Source organism: Pinus tabuliformis, chromosome 8, assembly GCF_031772625.1.
Source record: "Pinus tabuliformis cultivar Carrire ecotype Pingquan chromosome 8, CPIR1, whole genome shotgun sequence".
In the NCBI taxonomy this organism is placed as follows: Eukaryota; Viridiplantae; Streptophyta; class Pinopsida; order Pinales; family Pinaceae; genus Pinus; species Pinus tabuliformis.
In genome coordinates, this window is record NC_142294.1 from 693,292,345 (window position 1) to 693,317,864 (window position 25,520).

Below are 25,520 nucleotides of genomic sequence, written 5' to 3' on the forward strand. Positions count from 1 at the left end.
TAATTATTGCAATGCACTGCTCCAATGTCATTGCAAAAGGGAAGAGAGGACGTGGTTGAAACCAGTGACCACCTTGCACTCTAAGAACACAAATATCCACTAGCAATGCTCCTCCCATAGCCAAAGACCAATTATTATCTCTAACTAATGCCCAAATAAACAATATTAACCTGGTGATTTTTAGAGCCTTTGCATACATCCGCCCAAGCTAGTGTCACTACAACACAAAAGGGGTTTTTAAGACAATATTTGGGTAAATTGTCTTAACTTGAGACAAAATAAAACTTGTCTATTGTCTTAAATATTGTCTTTAAGCAAGTGTCTCAAATTAAATTGTCTTAAAATATTGTCTCTATAAAGACAATATATAACACAAGCATTTTGTCTCTCTAGAGACAATAGTTGGAATTAAAGACATATTGTCTTTAAAAAGACAATGTCTTTGATCTTAACTATTGTCTCTCAAGAGACAATAAAAAATTACATTCAAAGATAATACATGATCACTTTTATCTCTTTAGAGACAATATAAAATAATGAATCTAGAAAAATATCTCACCATTGAAATAAACCAATATTAAAAGTATTTAATTAAAAATAAATTACAATATCATTGATTAATTCATATTAGGACACAGTGGAATCGAACCACCAACCTCCTGCTTATAAAGCAGGTGCTCTACCATTGAGCTAGAACCCTTTAAAGAATTATGTGAGAATTATGGTAGTCCTTGAAATTGCATATATAGGCATTGATTTTAAAACTAGAAATTGCACCGAGAAGTGCAAAGGAACGTCGATAAAAGTGGGAATGTGGAAGCCAATAAGCAAGTGAAATATATGGAAAGTGCAATTACATAAAACTCAAAGACACCATATCAATCCATTTTACCCCACCTTGCTTGCCCAATAAAAGTTTTGGAGTACCTATTCCAGCATTTTATAGGCTACTTGAAAAGAAAAAAAGAAAAAGACACAGAAACCAATGTGACCCGCAGCTAGAAATTTATCAACAATTGCAATCTTCTTGGAAGGTAGTAGGTCAATATTACTCCAAGCTTGAAGTTTTCTTTTTTAAAACTTAGCTATTATCCATCTCCAACAACCAAACACTGAAAAACTACAACTGAAACACTATTTACTGAAGGACCTGCCCAAATAAGAAATAGTCTCCCCAAGATTCATAAGCTTTCATTTATGATTCAGCCAAGTAGGGGAATGATTCATCCAAGTAGGGGATTCATCTTGGCCAAAATGAAACCCTGATTTTTCCTTTCTAACAACTACTCTTGCTCACTTTTCAAAAATGTCCTAGTAAAAATTAGTACCTTCCATAAATTGTTGAATCAACAAATGTGTTAAATTTGAGCCATCTGCAAAGTGGAAATTTGGGTATATTACAATACATATCCTGAAATTTGATATCATATGGATAACTTACGTAAGGGAAATAATGAAAATATTTTACAAGTGAAGTTTCTAAGGTTGAATTTCAATTCTCCAACACCTTTATTAGAGGTAATAATACTTCGATATTTTCTCCAAAGAATATCTAAAATTCAAATAATGAGGTGGAGATTGCAAGTCACCTTTAAACTGGCGTTCATCACTCATTCCAGTGACTAAAATGGTCTATATATCAATGCATGTTTTGTACATAGTAAAAGTGGCCAGCTTTTAGGAGCTCTTTTTGGTGGACAAATTCTTGAACTAGCCCAGTGATCTTACAAGGATGTGAAAGGCTTGGCCTAACACTCAATCCATTCTCTGCATCCCATTAACATCTAACACCATTTTGTGATCTTTCTTTAAGAAGCTATCCAATCTTACAAAAGCTAAATACCTTCCTAAGATTGTATCTAGATACAACAAATCTTGTTTCTCTTTGCTTTTGTGTTCGACAAAGAGAAGCAAACAAACAAAATTTAGAAAAGACTATATTCTATAATGGTAATTGTGTCCTCCATCTCCAGGTAACAAGATACTACAAATAAAAGAGAACATTGGGGCATGAAACTAGATCATAATAGTTTTTGCCAACACCAAGACTCGCACTACCAAGAAAATACAATTTTACATTACCTGCGTCTTCTCAAAAAGACTGGTTGGGCTTTGGGGATGCTAATATAGGTCTCTAACAACATCTCACTAGACAAAATCTAGATGCAACAATCATGCACAGAACAAGTAAAACAAAACAGTTTAGCAAGCTCACTTATATGCATTACTGGTAGTGAAGTAGCATCTCAATTTAAACATACCATCCCTTTAACAAGCTCCATTTGACCCCTCCTGAACGTATTCTCCAACAACCATTGTAGGTTCACAAAGGAAATGAATATACCATAAGGGAGAAAATATATTGCTCCTCACCAAATCATTAACACACAAGCTAAAATCAAAAATACAATTTTGCATAATTAACTTCTTGTATTCTTTTGAAGTGAACACCATCCAATCAGAAATTTTTACCTTAGTGAAAAATACGTTAACCCACTTGCCATCAGTATTCCTCTTAAACCACCACATAGAGCAAAATTCATACCACAATCAAGCATACCATGGTTAGCTACATTTGGACGCCTCATGCCTTGGAGTTGGTATTGCCAGTTTAAAGCTTCACATGGCTGACAATACCATCCTCCAAAAGAATTCCTTAAAATACCATAGTAATCTTGGTGAACTGCTACCTGCAATATAATGTTGACATGAAAATTTTAAGATACCCACTATAATCCACTGTAACAATACTACAGTAAATAGAGAGATAAAAATAAAATAGAGGAAGGAATAGCTAGATTACCGAGTAGTAATTATAAACACAAATCATGTTTGATCGAGTAGATTCTGGAAATCTACAAATATCACACAAAAGAGATTCTTCTCTTGGTGAGATAGATGACACCTGGTAACAATCAAAATTCCTTTCCAATGGAACTTTTGCAACAAGGGGCCAAGACATTGTCTCTTTAGCCTGCAACATTGTCTAAGAAGAAGAGCTTGGGCATCCAACAATAATGTTCTCTTTATACAATCAGAGAAATATTACCGGACAGCTAAATGTATCAAAAGAAAGATGAAGAATCATGTGCTAAGCAAGTTCTCTGATAAAAAAGTTTAACAGAGTTAAAACTGCCATTCACTGAAATTTAAATAGAAACCTAGAACAAAGACTTCTAAAAAAAATCTCAAATTTAGATGATTCAGGGTTAGGTCAAAACATGCATCTTATTTAATGCACTACAGAACTAACATTTTGGATGCAATGGAGTCATCAAAGATGGGGTCAATGATTTCTGAACATAGTTATTAATTTATGAAACAAACGAACAACGTATATTTACTATTTTCCTAGGCACTTATAATTGTATTTTATGAAATGAACAAACAACATACATTTACCATTTTCATAGGCACTTGTGTATGCCTAAAATCTTAATAACTGCCACTGCTCCTACATGACACAATTATTTGATATTGACCACTTCACATTTAAAAAAAGATGATATTCAATTAAGACATGCCATAATTTTGTTCATGACAGGAATGTCACTTAAAAATGAATAAATATTTTGTAAAATACATTCTTCAATATCAAACCATATAATCCATTTCCCACTATTCTGTGGCATCAGATCAGTTTTGGGATAGGCATGACTTCAAGTAAACCTCAGCTGTCTTGGTTGAAACAGAGAACCAACTGCACCATACAATCTTAACTATCAATCAAAGACAAAGTACAAGGTTTAGTCCCTATGCTGGAACTAGCTAGAAAGCAATATGCTTAAAGCCCCTCCCTCTCAAATATTATTATCTACAGATGATACAAACAAATTTGAGATATTCTTGGCCCTCGGATGTGTTTTTAGTTCCTCCTTATTTGTTGCTAATGAACACTAACAGGGGTTTTAGCAATTTACACCACATTGTTGTGTGTTTGATGATGATCATGTGTTTGTTGTGAAAGGATCTATCCTCACCCAAAGCAGGGAGAATATGGATGCAAGAATAATTGACCAAACAATAACTATTGTTGGTGTCCAGTTCTGGCGACCCATTAATCCCTTGAGGAATGGATAAAGATGAACAATCACCCACAGAGAGAAAAATAGTTTTCCAAACAATGGACCCCAAGATTGATAACCACTATTAATAGCTTGGGAAACACCTACTACTACACCAACAAGATTTACCACAAGAAAAGTAGTTGGAGGGATGAGAAGACTGGTCCACTTAAAAACATAAATCTCAGCAAATTCACCATCTTCATCTGAAGACTTTGATGTGACAGTAAAGTTTGTGTCAATCCCCGCTAGAACTTTCAGTAACCCTTGAAAGACGACAAACAAATGTGCTCATACACCTCCAATAACCCAAAATTGCTCATTCCTCCACCATTCATCGATGCCAACTGTACTCCAGCGTAGCTCTAGAATAGCAGTTGTAAAAATGGAAATAAAATATAATATGAAGAACACACTTGAAAATTTGCTAATTTGCAGATCAAAATAAATATAAAAATCAGGGGAAAAATGTGAAGCATTGTATGAGAACAAAATCCAAAAAAAGTATAAAAGACAGGTTGTATTAGAGGTGAGTAAATCTTGACAAGATTAAGGTCAGTAAGGGTTGACAATCTTACCTCAGGAATGATAAACTTCCTTGTAAGAAGACAAACAGCTGGAAGGGTACAATATGCAACCATTGGGAGGAGTGTGAGAAGATAAAGTATGGTATTGATGTATGCCAGCCTCTGCAATTGGTGTAGCCATACCAAATTGGACAATGCCTGCTTAGTAAAATTTCAATAGAATCTAGGGCCCATCGGAACACTTGATTCAAATGATCTAAAAGATTGATTGGTGAAGATCCCTTGAATGCAGGACATGCAGGCATGCAGTATATTGAAATCCAGCCTCGAGCATGCATTTTAAACCTAGTCAAAATATATTTTGTAACAAAACCATAAATCCACCCAATATGCACAAAATATGAGAACCCATTCATATTAGATATTTGCTTCAAGAACAGTTTCCTAGTGCTTGGTTGCCTAAAAAAAATGTTGCCTTATTCTGAAGAGAATTTATGCACATTCAAGAAAAATGTTTATACAACTTCACTATAGAAAAAAATAATTCAGTGAACTAAAAAAAATCCACAGCATCATCAAATAGATACAGATCCACCTCTACTCATACCTCTTTTCCCCATTCTGACTTGTCTTCATATCCAAAACTGATAACATGAATGGCTTCTTTCAATAAAGAAGCAGGATTCACAGATTGTGGAAGACCACCATTTCCCACAAGGGTAGATTGAATAAATGTTGGTGATTGACCAAATATTTTTTATAAGCTCCTTTGGGACATGAGCAATGATTTCTCATCATCAAATCCTGCAATATGAAATTTAAAATAAGGGTGAGGGTGAATAATGTTTAAGGGTAAATGCGTTGTCAAAAAATACAAATTCACTGGTTTGGACATGAACTCACCTTCAACACCCTCTTCTATGTCTTCCAAACTAAATATGGGTATAGTAGATTCAGTTTTCCTGCTTCTCTTCTTATTGTCATCATACCTTTTGTTTGATTTTTTGCTCTTATTTCTAGATCCCCAGCAACATCTCAGAAAACATGTTGGTTCAAGATCCTTCTCAGTGAGAACAAGATCATAACCATAGAGTGCTTGTCTATTAAAACAACACCCTGTACCCACATAAACAGGCCCTTGGATACCATCGAAACCTCTCAAGGTGATCTGCAAAGATTTCAAAATTAATATGCCAAGCTGAAATTATATGAAAATTTCATAATTGCATATAAGAAAACATTTTGGGTGTTGATCAATGATTACATCAAAGAACACAGTGTTACGATTAGCATATCAATCGTGTCGATCTCTAAGAAAACTATACATAGCAAGTTTTCTTCCCAAGAACCGGGTCGATTAGAAAAAAACATTGCCTCACGAATAGCTTAGTTGTTGTTTATATAATGATCATAATCAAGGTTCAACCAAAAGAGGCCATTTGTGAGGATAGCAGACACTTGGACCTAAGTGGAGCAATGGATAACAATCATCAGTGTCAGCATAATAATTAATGAATTTCATATGAGGAAATGTATAGAAAAAGAGAGATGTGTACATAGCTAGGAATATACCAATGCATTCATTGCACTGGCTTTCTTGTGTTGTTGGAAACCAAGCCTCCTTTCATGGGATATATAAACTAACCATGTCAATTCATTGCCAAAATTGTCAACTCCTCCTAATTCAGTAACTAATGGCTGTTGCAGAGCATTTTCAAATGGTGTGCCAATAACAACCTTATCATTATCTTATGTAAGCTCATGATTTTTCAATGGCGTACTACATTTTGGTCCGAATAATGTGTACAAGCAAGGATATATATCATGGCCCTCAATATGTCCAAGTGTCTTCAATGGTGTGTCCAAAGATTCCATCCTCTGTTCCAGTGTAGGTGATGACAAACTCTGTGAAACAAATTGTTTTCTTATCTATTGGAAAGAAAAAATGAAAAAATGTCATACATACAGTGCACCGATTGTGTACTATGTTCCTTAAGATGAATCTAATAAAGAAGATGGAAAAATATGAAGTTCATACATAATCTAGCTTACCTTTTCAAAATCCTTTGCTACTATTTCATTTTCTTTGTGTAGATTCTATAGCTTCCATAAACTAAGTTGTCCCACCAGCTCAGCACCACTCTCCTTCAATGAACTGTGCATAGCCTCATCACTTCCTATGGATTTCCTTGGCTTGTAAACATAAATGGTATCTCTGGTTTTCTCTATGCTTCCATTACGTTTTGAATTCATCAGCCTTCTAGAAGGCATAGTATAGAATGACTCTGGCAGTTGTCCTTGTAAGTCCAATTGCAAAGTTTGCAATCTATTGTTCAAATTCATTATTCTGTCTACAAGTTTGGTGCTTTTTGAATCCCCTTTACTAGGAACATTCATATCAACCAAAATAGTAGAACCCTTAGCTACTTCTCCATATTTTGCAGGATTTTCTGTGAGGAGAATACTTTCATAATGCTCTGTCCCTTCCAAAACCGTAGCATCCTTCTCCATGACAAACACATGGTCTCCAAGTGGGACATGCAGTGACAAATATTCAGTTTCTGATGTCACATCATTTTCTATAAGCTCAAGATTTTTCACTAGGGTATCATATTCTTGTCCCTCAGAATGTTCGATCCTCTTCAATGGCTTATCCAAGGAAAGTTGTTGATTGCACACATCCTTTTCTTCTAGAAGAGATTCATTCATACTTAAACAAGGGGATATATTGTAACTTTTTCTAAGTTCTAAACTTTTGGATGGAATACTGGAGTCCAGGCCAAATAAGGTGCTTAAACAAGGAGATATATTATATCCCTCCGTAACCTCAGGGATCCTCAATGAAGTATCCAATTGGGAAGGTTCGTGCTTGCTCACCACAATCTTTGTATTTTCTCCAACTTTGAAATTTTGGTCTATCCAGCTTCCTGGCCATTGTTTCCCTTAATTTTGGTAGGGTCAATGAATCCATCATGTTTTCCATTGTTGTCCATATCAAACAACTGTTCTCTAATTGGACTTGCATCAGTGTTTCCATCAACAATAAAAATGCTTTCCTGGCATGCTCCATCTTCAACTTCATTCTTTTCCACAGCTATATTATATACCTCTGTAACCTTAGGGGTCTTCAAAGGATTATCCAATTGGTAAAGTTCCTGCTTGCAAGCAGCTTCTGTAACAATCTCTGAGATATTTTCTAGAAGAGAATCATCAATACCTGAACAAAATAATGCATCATTACTCTCCATAAGCTTGGGCTTATCTAATGGATCACTAAAGTCCAGTCCAAACAAAGAATTCAAGCAAGGAGATATATCAAGGCCTTTTGTAAGCATAGGCATCTTCAATGGAGTATCCATGTTAGAAGGTTCCTGGTTGCTGGCCACTGTGTCTACTTTCACAAGTTGTATATTTTCTCCAACTTTGAATTCTTGTGTCTCTTCAACTCCGTTCTGTATATATTGTTCTTCCTGGTCATCCTCTTTTCCCTCAATTTTGTCAGGGGCAATGAATCCCTCATGTTTTCCATGGTTTTCCATATCAAACAATTTTTCTTTAATTGGACTTGCATCAGTTATGCCATCAACAATAATAATCATTCCCTGATATGCTTCATCTTCAACTTCGTTCTTTTCCACAATTACATTGTAAGATCCATGTTCCACTTGATCACCATCTGTTAAGGGAATTTGAACATTCTTGGTGATCTTCTCAACTACATCTTCCTCCTTTTGAGGATTTGAACCATACAACTCATTAAGGTTATAAAACTCATTTCCATTGTCTGAAAAGTTGTCTTGATGCACTTCATCCTCTGAAGCTTGAATGTTCTCATATGTTCCTTGAAGTTCGTTGGACATATATACCTATTCAGGATTTTGCACTTTCATCCAAACTACATCACGAGAGCCATCATTTTGCTTGTGAAAGATGGTTTCTTCAACATCCTGAGTTTCAGCCATTGAAGCAAGTTCATAATGCTCCTCTCTTTGATATATAGAGTCATGAAATCCTTCGCTAGTTTTGGGATCACTCAATTTATCTTCTTGAGCTTCACCATTAACCAGTGAGATGTGACTTTGTTGAACATCATTTAGAACTAAAAGCTCCTCTTCACTGCATTCCCCAGGCTCTTGACCTTCACTATATGATGCCAGCTGTGACAGATTTTCTAGAGACAAAGCCTTTGGCAGGAGTTCAAATTGATGAGCACCATTCAAATTGTCTGCATCAAATTGAAGCTTATTTTTTAATTCTGGAGTGTTGCCACAATCCATTGATTCACCTTCATAAGCTTCATTCTTGTAAATCTGTTGGTTGTCATCTTCCTCCTTTTGAGGACCATTCAACTCATCAAGGCCAAAACACACTTTGCTTTTGTCTGAAAAATAAGACTTGATTTCATGAGCTTCATCCTTCACAGCCTCTTGAGCTTCCTCATTGTAGTTCTTAGGAGATACAATTTCTTGAGCATTTTGAGTTTCACTCTTGGAGAACTGTTCAATTATCTCCTTTTTCAACTACAGAGACCTGATACCCTTCAGTGGTTTTTGAATCATTCAATTTATCCTCTAAACCTTCATCATTAACAAGTGATATGGGATTTTCCTAAAGATACTCTTTACTACATTCTTCATCGGCTTGAGCTTCACTGTTTGATGTCTGCTGCATTACACCTTCTAGAACTTAATCCTCTACTAACAAATTACCTTTTTTCTTACCTCCAATTTAATTTGCAATCTACTCTTCATCGGCAGTTTCTTCAGTAATGTCCAAATCATGTGATTCATCTTCATTATCTATGTCTCCTAGTAGTGGACTATTTGCCAAATCTACATTTGAAACTAGAATCTTCTCTTCCACGTCATAGTGTCCAAGATCTGGCTTTTTGGATGCAGTACTATATTCCAGTCCAAACAAAGTGACTAACAAGGAGATATATTATATTCGTCAGTAACCTCAGGGGTCTTCAATGGAGTATTTAACTGGGGAATTTCCTGCTTACAAACCTCTTTTGTAAGACTCTCTAGGAGTTTGTCTAGTACAAAATCATCCATTCCTGAACAAAGAAACATGTCATTAGTGTCTGTAGGTTTGGGCTTGTTTAAAAGAGTACAAGAGTCATTACATCAGAGGGAACAACACATCAATACTATCATTATTGAGACAGTCCATGTTTTACCTAGAACAAAATCATACATACCTTGATGAGGGAACACATTGTTACAGTCTACAAAATCGATTGAAATGTCTACCTCTCTTTCAAGAATAGAATCAGTTATACCTGAACAAGGGAACATATCATTATTATCTAGAAGCTTGGCTCATTTAATTTGTTCTAGAATTATTGCAGCAGATCATTAGTGGTTGGGTTGTGTTTGATGGAGTAAAAAGACTTATAAATGTGGAGAAAACACATCATTACTATAAATACAAAGGAAACCCATCTTTTTTCTTGAAGAATAATACCTGAACAAGGTAACAAATCAATACTATCTTCATAATTGATTTTAGTGTGAATAGTCTCCTCAGTCGTGAATGCTTTTTCAAGAACAGATTCATCCATACCTGAACAAGGAACACATCATTACTGTCGGTAAGGTCAGGCTTGTTTAATGGAGTATTGAAATCATTATAGTAGGGGGAACACATCATTAATCTTAATACTAGGGGAACTAGAATAGAGTCAAGGCATACCTGAACTAGTGAACACATCAATATTGCCTTCAAAATTGTTTGAAGAATCAACAATCTCCTCAACCGTGTCTAGTTCTATTTCATTATAATTGCATGGAAAACTTAATTTCTCCCTTGAAGTATTGCTCTCTATTTCTGCATGGACATGAATCCCATCAACCTTGTAATCAGATGATTCACCTGCATGCTGGGAAAAACTAGGCATTGGCTTAGACATACTACATACACTATCCACTTTTGAACCATACAATTCATCAAGGCCATAAAATTGTTTGTCATTGTCTGAATAATGAAATTTGTCTTCATGAACTTCATCCTCAATAGTTGAGTTATGAGGTTGCAAACCAACATCTGAAACTCGAATATTCTCATAAGCTTCTTGAGGTTCATCGTATGATGAATGAATCAGTTGATGATCTCCAACTTTCAAAGAAACTTCATCAGACAACATGGGACAACCATCATTTTGGCTATTGTTATAATTCTTATGTGATCTTCATTCTTCATCATCGTGAGTTTCACTTTTGGAAACCTGTTCAATTTGCTCTTCTTTTTCAACTACATGATCTTGATATCTTTCAATTGCTTTTGAATTCTTAAACCCATACTCGTGAGTTTCATTATTAACAAGTGAGATGAGATTTTCCTGAATAGAAGTAGTTGAAATATACTGTATGGTGCATTCTTCACCATCTTGAACTTCACTAGATGATTCTTGTTGTGGTAAAATTTCCAGAGCTTGTTTCTCACGGAGAAGTTTAGATCGATCACCCCCATTCCAATTACTTGCATTAACAATCATGTTCATTCAAATTCTTGGTTGCTGCTGAAATCCATTGATTCAACTTTATGATATTTGAGAAGTAATATAAAGTCCACTCACATTCTTCATTATTGTCTGGTTCATCTTTAAAAAAAACTTGTTATTTTGCAAACTAACCAATTCTCATCAGTTTAATACTTTACTAGCACATGTCCATTTTGCATACCTGCAATGGAATATTCAATCTTCTCTTCATCGGTAGTTTCTTTAGCAATGTTGAATTCATGCGATTCATCTTCATCATCTGTATCAGCAAGAAGTGGATTAACAATTTGCAAATCTATATTGAAACTCGAAACTTCTCTTCCACACCATATATTTCATTACTTAAGAAGCAAGTAATTAATATGCAGATAGACATCTAAAACTGGATACTTATCTTTTACGTCACTCTAGTCAATTAATAATTTTGTTTATTCAAATTCTTGGTCGCAGCTGAAATCTATTGATCCAATTTGATGGGATTGTTCAAGTAAATCAGTTCAAAGCCCAAATGAACATAGTTGTCCAGCGAAATCCCAAGACTAGTTCAAGACTATATTGTTATTTACTTGGTTTAATATTTAATCCTATAATTAGCAAAGCTTATTGATATTACATAAATAATTCAAATACTTGGTTGATTGAGATCAGCATAGGGGACCGAGTGAACACGCTTTCCATCTCCACTACCAGTGACTTGCACATGCTTAGGGGAGACATCTTGAAACTCCCCAGATGGAAAGTGTGTCATGAACTCAGTATTGAATCGATTTTCCCATTAAAAAAAAAAAATTTAAATAATAAAAAATTACAACCTTAACCATAACCATAATATTATAACCAAAATTAAAAATCAAAACATAAAATTAAATACAAAGCACATAAAAATCAGTGTTCAGAATATCGGTCATGACATAGCCTATAAGATCCTATGATACTAATGAATTTGAATTTAGTCATCTGTGTAGTGTCAATACTCATGCCCAACCAGACCATTATCGACCATGCTTTGATTTATAACTAATAATGGCCCATCTGAAAAGCTATTAACCCTATTTTTTATTAATGGGTGTCACCATATCAATATTATTGAAAGAAGTCGACACTATGAGATAAACATTCATTTATGCCTGCTGGATAATCGAGTCTAAAATAATGCAAAGAAAACTAGGCTTATGGCAACAATTTTGAAAAGGATACCACTGGCAGATTTGAAATAATTGTCAAATGGAAAATCTATGAAAAAGACTCAAAAGTGACTCCACCTCATCTAATAGTAATTTCAAGTGGTCAACGACTATTTTAGTTCAATATAGAGTCCCATGCCTAAATTTATTAGGCTAAGGCTTTTGGCAAAGCAAAAAGAAACTAAGATGCATTGAAAATGATTAGATGGGATGAGATTAAGTCAAGTGAGTTGAGTTGAAAGGTCAAATAACATAGAAAATAAAATTGAGCTATAAACAAATTCAAGCAATCCATGCTTGAAAACTATTCGAAGTTGTGTTGATGCTACAAAGATCTATGCAAAGAATGAAGCAAAACTATTTAAAAAAAAACATTAAAATGGATGATTACTTTATAACCATTTTCCTTATTGAGGGAACCATAAAAACCAAAGCGAAAATATTGCCATATATCTTTGCCACAGATATTACATATTCAACTTCATACGAAAGTAAGCTTTAAATAAAATATAGAAATCCTAATACCAAATGGTTACTAGTCTAACCACAAACTTCCAACAATCACCATAAGGGCATTTGAATTTTTAACATAATTTCTTGCTATCCACAATATTAATCACAAGATGTAGCTAAATTGCAATAAAGGCCAAGGAAGCAAGAGCATGCGTAGATTTCACTGAGCAACGATTTAACACAACAATTTAAATGACTATTAATATACAAGAATTTTCCTTAATGAGTCAACCATGGAAGCCAAAGCCAGAACATTGCAATAGATCTTTGTCACAAATGACTTGCACATGCCCGGGGGAGACATCTTGAAACTCCCCAGAAATCTACCAAAAGGCATTACAATCACAATTACAATTAAATCCATACAAGCTAAATTGATTGTAAATAGTAGCCCATACAGTCACATTTTAGGTCCCAATTCCAACTGCAGATGTAGCTAAAGGAGAATGATAGTGCAGTTTTCTTAGAAGTTATTAGACACTATACGAGTTGACCATTTGTGAGAAGAGGAATTGGAATCTGAGGATTCGTCTCAAAGAGGTAACTAAATTGATCTCCTCCCCTCGCCTATGCATCTGCCACTGCATCATCGCTTCTGCCATTTGTTGCCTATCATCTCTTCCACCACGAGTGTAATTGAACTCATTCTTCAAATCATCAACATCGTCTTCTTCCTTGTCACCTTCCACTCTTGGAATCCCTATGGAAAAACACCCAATATTAAATATAGCTATCAGTTACTACCCAGAGGCTGCTAAGAAAACAACCAACTGGACTAAAATGCCCATAATCCAGATCTGCAAAAATGCCACCATCATTTGTGTAGTATATCCTTTGTGCAATGTGGGGCTTCCATGACTTGCTAAACACCAAAACAAATATATATATATAGATATATATATATATATATATATATATATATATATATATATATAGATATGCTGACCTTTGTGTCTCTTGTATTTGATGTTGCATTGAGGACAAGAGTGGTTTCCATCCTTAAACTTATATTCATAGAAAGGCCTACAAACTAGGAATCCACACTCATTGCATGCTACAAATAGCAACCCATTTGTTGTCACACCAACATTATCTCTACAAATCTGGCATACTTGGCCGCTCAAGTGCTTCAAAGGCTGCGCCTGCACACCAATAAACACCTAGTCTCAATTACACAAACCAAACAAACAAAAATTGAAAAATCAAATCTACAACTTGGGCCACTCTTCTTTGCACGGCTCTACTGAATCATAGAGACCATTGATAGCCCAATATAGGATCATGTTAGGGTTTTGACCTAGTCAACCATTCATCAGTCTTTAAGGCATGGGATCTGAGTCTGTAAATCCTGTGAGCTTGAATTGTATTAGAATTATTATTGAATACCAAAAGAGAAGGTCGATTGAGTTGTCTCGTGTGCTCATGATAATTGTTCCATTATCATTAAATTGCACTGTCAGCTTATTGTGTTTATTTTTATTCTGTTTTAAGTCTTAACTCAATTCAGCTTGGACTTTTGGGAACCCAACTACCATAATTTTTCTAAGGTATTATCGAACCAAAAATCAACGCAATGTCATTTCTCAATTGCACTCCCAAGCCCAATCCCTATTAGGGGTTCTCTAGAACAAGTTATAATGTAGGATTGTTTTCAACCAAAAATACGAAGTGGGTACTCTGATAAAACTAAAATGAAATGTCTCAAGTTAATATATTTTCAAATCCAGGTCCAAAATTTTCCATCCAGCATTACCTCTAGTTAATACCCAACCTAAAAATTGGAAACCGGGGCCAGATATGTTCCAAAACAGTGGAAGAACAACCTCAAACTCTACAGAAGTAGCAGAGGGCTTAATGTTGTTCTGCTAAGCTTCCCATTGCTCAAATCCTTACAAGTAAAAGAAATCACAGGAATCCCACATCTATTAACAATCTAAGCTTAATTTCTTATGCAAATCCAAAAGGATACAAGCCCAAATTCCGGATCCAAAAGAGCAAAAGGATAAATTCTAAAAACTTACACCAATATTTGCATCGTGGCGAATCAAAACTAGCTCATTCCTCTTGTGAGAACCTACAATCATACCATTGCTGGCCTCCATTGTGTGACTCTCGGGTTAATCTCCTAATCTGAATGCTTTTGTTTTATGCAATCTTAGGCAATGTTTCAAAAAAAAATTGCAGTGGTGGGCAGAACCCATATCCACATTGCACTCAACAACCCCAGCTCTACATCAAACTGTGCATAACCCTGAGACCCCTTCTATTCCCAATACCACTTCATAAAATGAACCAAAAATATGTCCGACGCTTCTCATGAATTAGAAAAACAATTAAAAAACCCATAAAATTTAGGCTCTTTGCTCGCAGGTCCACAAATCTAGCTCATTAATGATTTTATATATGATTATTGAGATTAATTATAACTTTAATTTACGTGTTTTAAGAAAAATTATAGATTAATAAATTTGTTAAATTAGCATATTAAAAAAATTAAAAATATAAAAATATATGTTTTATTTTTTATTCTAAATTATGATTATAGTTAATATATGAAAAGTTAACTCATTTGAATTTTATGAATTAAATCATAATTTTGATTAATATGGGATAATTATACATTAAAAAAAAAAAAAATCATGCTTTTTTTTCAATCATGCTTTTACTAAATATGTCATATTTTCAATCATGTTTTTACCAAACATGTCATATTTGTAATTGAATTTTGATTAGTATGTGATAATTATACATTTAATCTTTTTCAAAAATAAACCATACTTTATTTTTTATTTTCAATCATGTTTTTACCAAACCTTTCATATTTTCAATTTTTTTTAACCGAACATCTCATATTTGTATTTGATATTTATTGGCAAACACATTTTTGAATTTAGCTCATAGCCCTAACTAATGTTTTATATTTGCATGTACAACCTTCTTGTAAAGTTGTGAACACCTTATCCCATTAATTTTAGGTTGTAATTTTAGTTAGCACACTCTACTTGTGTATTAAAAGTTTTAAGGATATACACATTATCTTCTTCATTTTAGACCATAACGATCATTAATATGTCAAATTTACATAAAACCCTATTAATAAGTCAAAAACCCATGCTAAAAACACTTATCATAATCCCATTTTAGGTTACAACCCTAGCCAACACATTGGCATTGAATATAAAACATCTTTGTAAATTTATATCAAAAATCTTAATTAATATAAAAAATTTATAAAACTCCATTATTAAAACAATTATAATAGTTCTTTATTTTTAAGTCACAACCCTAACCAACACATTAGAATGGCATATAAAATGTCATTATAAATTCATTAGCAAAATGGGTGGAGAGGATAACATCCCAGTGTGCCAATTACTAGGTCGTTCTACTAGGAGACAAAGAGATTTGAAATCAAGACCCCTTCCTAAATAAAGTAATGTTTAACTAAGTGAGCTAGTGCCAATTGTAAGACAATAGAATAAGGACTCAACCAATTGAGTTAACCCTCAAGGTTAACCGAGTGGTTAAGACAGGACATTAACTCCCTCTCCACCTAAGTTCAATTCCTTGAAATGACATGTTAAGCATGTTGTGATGAGGTTAGAGGAATAGGTGGCCCCAGGGAGTTACTATGTTTGTGGTCAATACGAGATGTCTCAACTCTTGCTAAGTCATATATTCCTGGTATATTCATCTTATAGGCAGATCAGATATACTCTTAGTGGTATAGTGGCAGTTGGAAGGTTTAATCCTAGGGCTAGCCTAGATCACACCAATGAGTTACCGATCCACCATGGTAAAGAAAAAAAAACAAGCATCATCATTATGAATTACCCTCGATCGAGGTGAGAGTCGAGAGGAGGAGCACGGTGGGATTCGCACCACCACCACACAATTATTGAAGGTATAGTGAGGGTGGTGGCATGGCCACCCCCACACAAACCTTAGCACACATAAGATGTCAAGGAAATTAAGTCACAGAGGGAGAGGGTATTCTGTGTATTTGGATTTGAATTTGTTCAGACTTGTAGCAACTGGAAAACTTGTTTCCTTTGCAGGCTTTCAGTGGCATAGGAATCTCTCTAGGGAAGTTCTCGGAAATGGAAGTTGCACCCAGGCTCAGGAAGTTGAAGGTGTGATGCCTCCTCTCCTTCTCAGTCCTTCCTTGTATGTTCATATTGGCTTCCCTATGAATTCAATGCTTTCTGTGATATATATGTTTTGTATATGGTTGGGGATGGTCAGTCTAGACAAGACATTATGGACTAATATAGAGTTTATCCCTCCTATGAATGGATGTGATGGGGTTCACCCTCTTTCATACATATCGGGGGTCGGGAGGTCTCTCGACGGGAAGCCCTTGACTAATTTTAGTAATCCTGACTACCCAAGAGCTTGGAAACCTTGGGATATGGACACTTCTTAGTTTTTTTATAGAAGACAAGATAAAGCCTTACGTTTCTAAATCTACTTCCATGCAATATGAGAAAGGAAATTTGTGACTGGCTTATGGTTAATATTTCTTATTCTCATGAGGAATTCATGCACCGGACATAAAAGAACCTTCAAGAGAATTGGGATGGGTTCGTAATTCAAATCCAAGAAGATAATGAGGATATGTTCCTTAGAGTGAGGATTAATGGTTTTCTTTGTTGTGTTTATGTTCCTGTAGACCCTACAGGCACCTTAATTAGACTGACTTGTGGGCTCAACCGTCCTAGGCATCCTCCCGATCAATTTTTTGTTGTATTCAAGCTTCTGTGATCCATAACGAATTAAACAAAGTCTTTCAGTAGAAATCACATGAGAGAATTTTTTGGCCGACGCGTTTCGAACCAACAAGTGTGGTTCATCATCAGGACCAGATGAAGAAGCAGACCATGGCAAAGGCTTAAATAGAGAGCAATGTAGAGACATAAATTCAAGTAACGGCCATATTTTAACAATTTTGTTTAAATTATAATATTAATTTATTAATATATTAAAAACAAATATTATTAAGTAACGGCTATATTAAACGGCTAGTTTTTGAAAAAAAATTAAATAATGATATTATTTCATTAATTTATTAAAAATATTAATAGGTAACGGCTATATTAAATGGCTAGTTTTTGAAAAATAATATTTAAATTAATTTATTAAAACCAAATATTACTAGTTCTTGAAAAAAATAATATTTAAATAATGATATTAGTTTATTAATTTATTAAAATATTAATATGTAACGGCTATATTAAACGACTAGTTTTTGAAAAAATATTTAAATAATGAATTATTTCATTAATTTATTAAAAATATTAATAGGTAACAACTATATTAAACAGCTAGTTTTTGAAAAATAATATTTAAATTAATTTATTAAAACCAAATATTACTAGTTCTTGAAAAATAATATTTAAATAATGATATTAGTTTATTAATTTATTAAAATATTAATATGTAATGGCTATATTAAACAACTAGTTTTTGAAAAATAATATTTAAACAATGATATTAGTTTATTAATTTATTAAAAATATATTAATAAGTAACTACTATATTAAACAACGAGTTTATAAAATAAATAAATAAATAACCAAAGTCAAACTTTAAAGGAGGGGAATCAAAAATTATAAAAACGAGTAAAGGCCCTAATCAAGAGAAGATCATTTGATAAATAAAATAACTAATGGAAATAAAATAAAATAAAATAAAAATAATCAATGGAAAAATAAATATACACAAATCAAAATAAATAAACATATATATATATATATATATATATATATATATATATATATATATATATATATATATATATATAGATAATAAAAATAAATAAATAAATAAAAACATATATATATATATATATCCAAAGAAAAATAATCAATAAATAAAACGGGGTCAACAATAAAATATGGGGCTCAAGCCCATTAAACAAATACCAAAAATACTAAAAGGAGTTAAGAACGAATAGGGTGATAAAATACATAAAAACATGAAGGATCAAGAAAATAAACTCTAATGAAGAATAAATCAACAACAAATACTATAAAAATGATGCCAATACCTACATAGATTTAAGAAAAAAAAGAAAAACTAGGAGGACAAAACAGGGACCCAAATTCTACTAATATTCCAACCATCATCTCTATTCAAATTATTGGGTCTTTTTTCAATTTCTAGGGCCTCCCTCAATTTTCGATGATGAAAATGACTAACCTTAGCAACGACTTGGACCTCCTCAATGCAAATGTGATGCTTAGATTTATCTACATGCTCTGCCAAAGCAGAGGAGCGAATCCTGCCATGCTTGATGTCAGCAGCATGCTCACGAATCCTTTGATTAATCGAGCGACCAGTCTCACCAATGTAGAGAGTCCCACAAGACCATGGGATAACGTAAACACCCTTCATATTCTTGGGGTCCACTGGGTCTTTTACAGATCTAAGGGAGCTCCATATGGTATTTAAAGGCCGAAAGGTTGCAGCCACCTTATGCTTCCTTAGGATCCTTGCAATCTTATCAGTGGTCCCTTGGATAAAAGGAAGATGAACACCAGAAAATTGATCCTTGGTATCTTTCTTAATACTAGGACCTTTTTCAGCTCTGAGGAAAGCCATAGTAAATTGGTGTCTACTATATGCATTATTAAAGAAAACACTTAGGAGAAGTTCTTTCTCTTCCTTGAGATGGTTCTCATCATAAACTCTTAAAGCTCTAGTTGCTAAGGTGTTGAAAACACCAAGCTTTTGAGCTGGCAAATGATGAGAATTAGCATGAAGATATTGTTCCATATGAGTTTTCTTACAATATACCTGATGAGAGAAAAATCCATTATCATTCCTTGAGAGGAGGACGTCAAGGAAGGGAAGACTACCATTACATTCAAATTCCATGATGAACTTTATAGAACAAGATTGATTGTTAAGATGGAGGAAAAATAGTTCCAACTTTTCTTTACCATGGGACCAGATGACAAAAGTGTCATCCACAAACCTCTTCCACAACTTAGGCAGAAGATGAGAAGAGGCTAAGGCCTTTGATTCAAAATCCTCCATGAATAGATTAGCTACCACAGGGGACAGAGGGGAACCCATGGCAACACCACAAGTTTGCTCACAAAATTCCCCATCGAATGAAAAGAAAGTAGAAGTAAGACAAATACCAACTAAATAAGCCGTATCTGGATCTGTGATGCGCTTGATGACTTCAATGGCCTCGTTGATAGGGATATTAGTGTAGAGAGAGACCACATCAAAGCTCACAAGCTTGTCATCTGGATCAAGCTTGAAACTCTTTAACTCATTAATAAACGATGCAGAGTCCTTGATTGTTATAGACATTTTTTTGCCTTACAGCATTGAGCATGAAATGTCCATAATCTAAGGGATCCAAAGTCCCTAAACATGTTGTTCCTACCCCTAGAGGAACAAGGCTAACAAACCACAGAAATTCACGGAAGTTCTCCACCTGAAACTGCTAAAAAACAAGTCAATTCAGGATCATGTCAACTGCTCCATTGACCATCTGCGCTGAATGTCAGTGGCTCCACTGTCTACCTGCGTTGAATGTCAACTCCAACACTAGCTACCTGCGCTGAGCGAGTTTGGACATGTGGCAGACTCATTCCTCAAGGTGTTAGAAGCCAGGAAGCTTCCAAAATGACACTTTCCTCAGGGAATTCGACTGGTGATGAGTAAGAGGTTCCAAATCTCCAAGTGGAAGCAAGAACCTCCAAGTGGACTCAAGAACTGAGAGAGGGAGAGGACACTAGTCAGATCTCAAGCTGACTCATCCTCTCTCCAAAATAACTATATATAGATCTCTCCTCCATGAGATCTAGGGGGCTGGAATTTTGTTATTGCAAAGAATTGTTGTTGGTTTGAGACTGGAATCATTGGGTGCTTAATGCTTTGAAGGGAGGTGAAGATAGGAATTCCATTCTGCTGGGAAGGAGATGCTGGATTGGAGCCCTCTGGGTTGTATCTCTTCCTGAACCTTGTTATTTATCAATAAAGCTATCTTGGTTTTCTCCTATATACTGGTGTATTTGTATGATTGCATTAGTGTATTTGATTTACTTCTAATCCTGAATCATTTATGAATATGAATATTTGCCTTTGTGTTGTGTTCTTCTCTTGTCGCAAGTAGTTGTTCTCTTGTGATCTCTCAGGAATCAAGTAGCTGTTCTCTTGAGCGAGCGAGGAGGCAAGTAGCTGTGAACATCCAAAGAGAAGAGGATCTAGATCGAGGGACAAACGGAAGACACCGGTAAGTCCATTAATCTCTCCTCTTTCACATCTCATAAAGGAAGAAACTAGAATAGCTGTATCTGTTTGTTGCTAAGGCTCTGTCACACCTTAGGTGGATAGGATCATCCTGCATAGGCATTTTTCCCCACAAAAAATTGGTGACTCCGCTGGGGAGATTTGTTTTAGTCATTTCATTTGTGTTTACATCATTGTTTGCTTCATAGACTCAACAGCAACAATCGAACTGCTTCTGCAAAGTAGACTGTTGCTGCCTTGATCCTTCACTGGATTTTGTCTATGATCTGAACAATGGACTCACAAATGATTTGATGATCCTTTGTGATAGTCTTTAGTACCCTCTCAAAGCATCCCTTTGATTATACCTTGCTTGTGTTTCTGATTTGGCCTGAAACTGTTGATTTTTGAGCAGTTTGTGACCCAGAACCCAAGAGAAACGAGAGTTTCTCCTTCAGCGCAACTGCTGTGAAGGCAGTTTGCATTTCAACGCAGGTCCCGAGAAGGCTACCTGCGCTGAATGTCAAACCCACAGTGTTGAGGTTGCGCTGAACCAGTTTGGCCTTGTGCAGCTGGGGTTCTCTGCTGTCTGTTGCCCTGTTTTGATCTTTGTTTTTTGCAGCCTTTAACCAGCATAGGTACCAGTCAAATAACTCCTTTTCTTTGCTTAGATTCTGCCTCCTTTTGTACAAAAAGATTGTGAGTGTTTTTATGTGTTTGTGGCATCATTTACAATTTTCCTTTGCATGAGTAAAGTAGTCATCCTGTAGCCTTTGATTCAGATCTGATTGATTGTGATCTTAGAAGAGAGTTCATTGGATGTTTGCAGATTGATTATACATTTAATTTTTCTTATTGGTTTGAATTTGTCTCTTTTAAGTGTCAAAACAAGTCTTTATTTCGAGAATCGTTAAGTGTTGAAATCTCTTCTATCTTCTCTGATTTCGAAAAAGTGAACTTGTTTGTATTGGTCATTTAAAAGCAAATTCAAAGTTGTATAAAAAGCTTTCTTCGTAGGCATCAATACTAAGAAAGCGGAAAACAAACACCTGCATTGTGCAATTTGCATTTGATAGTTTGCATGTTGGATTTAGGAAAAGTGCATTAGAGTGTGCTGATTGCTCTTTGAGAAAAGATGATGTCTTTCTTTTCCCTTAGTAGCTAGGATTTTCAAAGTTGAAAAGATATAAAGCTTGCTTATCATCTTTAGACTGCATTTAGGAATTTGTATCATACATCTCGTGGTGAACCTTGAAAGGCAAACTTTAAAAAGATCAACTTAAAATAAACTGAATGAACCTAACAACGCTTTGCAACATAACGCACAACATAGAGGTCTAGGCTAGAGACGTGTTCCGGCGTCGTTAAGCCTAGTGACTGTCGATCTCGGGGAAGGTGGGTGATTCCTCCTGAGGGACGATAGTGCTAGTAGGGTTGTGCTCCCATGTACCGTCGCGTATATATTGGGAGACCCCTATAGGCATATATCCTTTATCCTTAGGAAGCCGTGTCGGCCGCCCTACTGATCGCAATGCAGTGAACACAGCATTCACGAAGATCAACTGCGCGTACCTTAAAAAGCATTCTGCAGTTTTGCGAAAAGTTTGGCACACCCTCTGCCTAGAACTCCAGAGCAGTTTCTTTTGGCCTTTTTCAGACTCTATAACAGAAAAAGTCCATCCGAGCATTTGTCACTTCGGGCTCGTTAAAACATCGAAGGAGACTAGAGTCATCTTTAGCTTTTTCTCGACTCTTTAAAAGTGAAAAAGAAAGTTGTGTCTAAAGCGTCGTTAACAATTTATTTTAAATGGAACAATCACCCTTTATTCCTGCGTTGATCTTTAGGTTGAAAAGATGGAGCACACCAACGAAGGAATTCCCCTTGGTGGAAATCCTAGTCCCTTCTCCTTTTGGGGAGATGTTGGTGCACCCCACATGGCCACATTGTCACTACCAGGACTGACAATTGGCCTACGAGTCTGGCTCTTTTCAACCAATGTCGTTCAGAACACCACCATTCCTGAACAGTCGAGTCAACAGTTAGATCAGACAAGAGTTGCCTCCCAGCCTTCTACTTCATCTTCCTCTCCTCCTTCCTCTTCGCTTGACGGAACTGGTAAATCAAAAAACCGAGTTCCTAAGGAGAAGAAGGAGAAGAAGAAGAAAGAGAAGAAGAAGAAGGAGCCCAAGGCGACTGGGGGCAAACAAGTGTCATCTGACAAAAATCCACACACAGCACTCGCAAGGCCTAAATCGCCATGTGTCATATGCAAGGGAGACCACTTCTATAGAGATTGTCCCTGTATCCCCCAGATATTAAGAGACTGGTCCCCCCGTTTGCACAATTCGGTAGCATCGACCTCTGATAGCCATGTCGACTGCTCACTGTCAACTAGTGGGAGTGAAGCCCCAGGACAGAACGGGAAAGCTAAATTTCCCTGCAGACTGTGTGAAGGCGATCATGCCATCCACCGTTTTCCCTTCTTAGACGAGGTAAAAAGAGTTCTGGAAGATCGCCCGATTTTACAAGCGCAACTTCCTCCTGGATATCAAAGACTCCTGCCAAGTCCCTCGCTAGTTGAGAACCCGGTTGACCCGCCCAGGAGGTCAGCCGAAGCACCTGCCATTGAAGATGAACCGTCTGAATCCATACCTAACGAAAGTCTAAAGGTTGAAACGACAGTTGACCCGGTTTTTCCTTCAAAGACTCTATCTTCGAATGACACCGTCACAGAAGAGAATAAAGAAGACACCGTCCAAATTCTCTTCATCAGCACTGACTCTGATGATCAAGGGGGAAATGCCTCCATTACTTTATCGCAGGAAGGAAGTTCATCAGAGCGATATCCGGCCGTATACTCGGTCCCACCACCAAGCAACCTGGTTGTGTCCTTTGACTGGAACCAACTAGGCAGACCCCGCTTGCCAGCTAGCATACCATTCAGAATTATTGTCCAAATATACAGGATGGTAATGGCTGGCACAGTTATTGATGAAGGGGCATCTGTGAGTATCCTTTCCTCTATTGCTTGGAAAGCGCTTGGTTCGCCTGCGCTTTTGCCTGAAATGAGAAATCTATCAGGCTTTGATAAGGGAACCAGTCGACCTTTAGGGATCCTCCCCAATGTGCCCATAACATTGAAAGGGAAGACCGTTCAAATGAACGTGATGGTCATTCAAGGACCCTTGGATTATAACCTAATCCTTGGACGAGACTATATATATTGCATGGGAGCCATCGTCTCATCACTCTTTAGAGTAATGTGTTTTCCGCATGAAGGAAGAATGGTCAAGCTCGTGGACCAACTTTCATTCCCCGGATCACGCATCGCAAATAGTCATATACCATCCCTAAATGGTCTATTCACGCAAGAAGTGTCTCAACCCACGGTCCGTCCTCCTGATGAGCGCGAGTAATCCGGGAGAATATGACTGGAACCCAGGGGGCATGCGTCCTGGCTTGCTTCGGTAGGGAAACTTTGGGTATAGGGTAGGTTTCCGCGGGAGAATATGACTAGTCCGTACCCCGTCCGTCTAGGAAGAGGGTTGTTCTAGAATAAGATTCTTTTGTCAAAGTTATGTGAGTTTGCGGGCTACGTCACTCACCTTTATCTATTTCGGTAGACATTGCCGAGGAAGTGTTTTGTTTGAAAGATTAACGAGACAATCTTTGGGTAACCTGAAAGAGGTAAGCCTCTCTCGTTAAAACAAATGTTTTGGCGGAAGTGAAGTAGAGGTAACCTTGAAATCGTACTTTATGCCTGGGGGCATGCAAACCTTTTGGAGTGCAAGCAAGGGGTGACTATTTATTTTTTAAATTTTTAGGACCTCTAACCCTTTAAACTCGTAGGATTAGTCGTTTCCGAACTTGCATAACGAAAGGATCCGGGGCAAAGCTTACGTGAGATGAAGCTCCATAAAAAATAGCATCTCCAATGAGACACTCTTATCATATGACTGGTATAAACAAGCAGTTTTAGCATAAAGTTCATGCTCGTTAAAAAATAAACGCAAGATCCGAGCAGTTTTAGCACATAGTTCATGCTCATTAAAAAATAAACATAAGATTGAGCAGTGTTTTGGCGCATTCAAGCTCATTAAAAAATGAACCTATTCCGGTAAATAACCATTGTGTATGTAACCTTCTCTACCATAAAAGCCTTGGTCGTGTTTGCACCATCACCTCCACTTTTCATTTGGCCGATCGTTCACCTCCGTATGATTGTTTACCCATTTTGAGGAACAACTGCGAAGAGTGATTTCACCTAGCCATCCTTGTGACACTGCCATGATTGGAAAATTCCAACCTGTACCTGGAATCAGTTGCTAACCCTGTTCATCACTTGTTCCTCAAAAGACGAGTCTTCTTTAAGCTCTTTTCAACTGACTCGTAAAATATGAAAAGATTGCCGAGTTTTGGCCTTCCAGATTGTTAAAGCGACCGGAGTGTTATCCCTCCTCTAGATTTTAATCTTTT

The 25,520-nt window shown here is 36.0% G+C and overlaps 1 non-coding gene and 1 pseudogene across 1 annotated transcript; both read right to left on the reverse strand.

Annotated features, from left to right (window-relative positions):
• Positions 1-628: 628 nt before the first annotated feature.
• On the reverse strand, positions 629-700 carry TRNAI-UAU (transfer RNA isoleucine (anticodon UAU)). The gene has a single exon. It is a non-coding gene; the product is annotated as a tRNA-Ile (tRNA).
• Positions 701-3,947: 3,247 nt separating this feature from the next.
• LOC149237503 (putative cellulose synthase A catalytic subunit 1 [UDP-forming]) lies at positions 3,948-7,300 on the reverse strand (annotated as a pseudogene).
• Between the last annotated feature and the right edge of the window lie 18,220 nt (positions 7,301-25,520).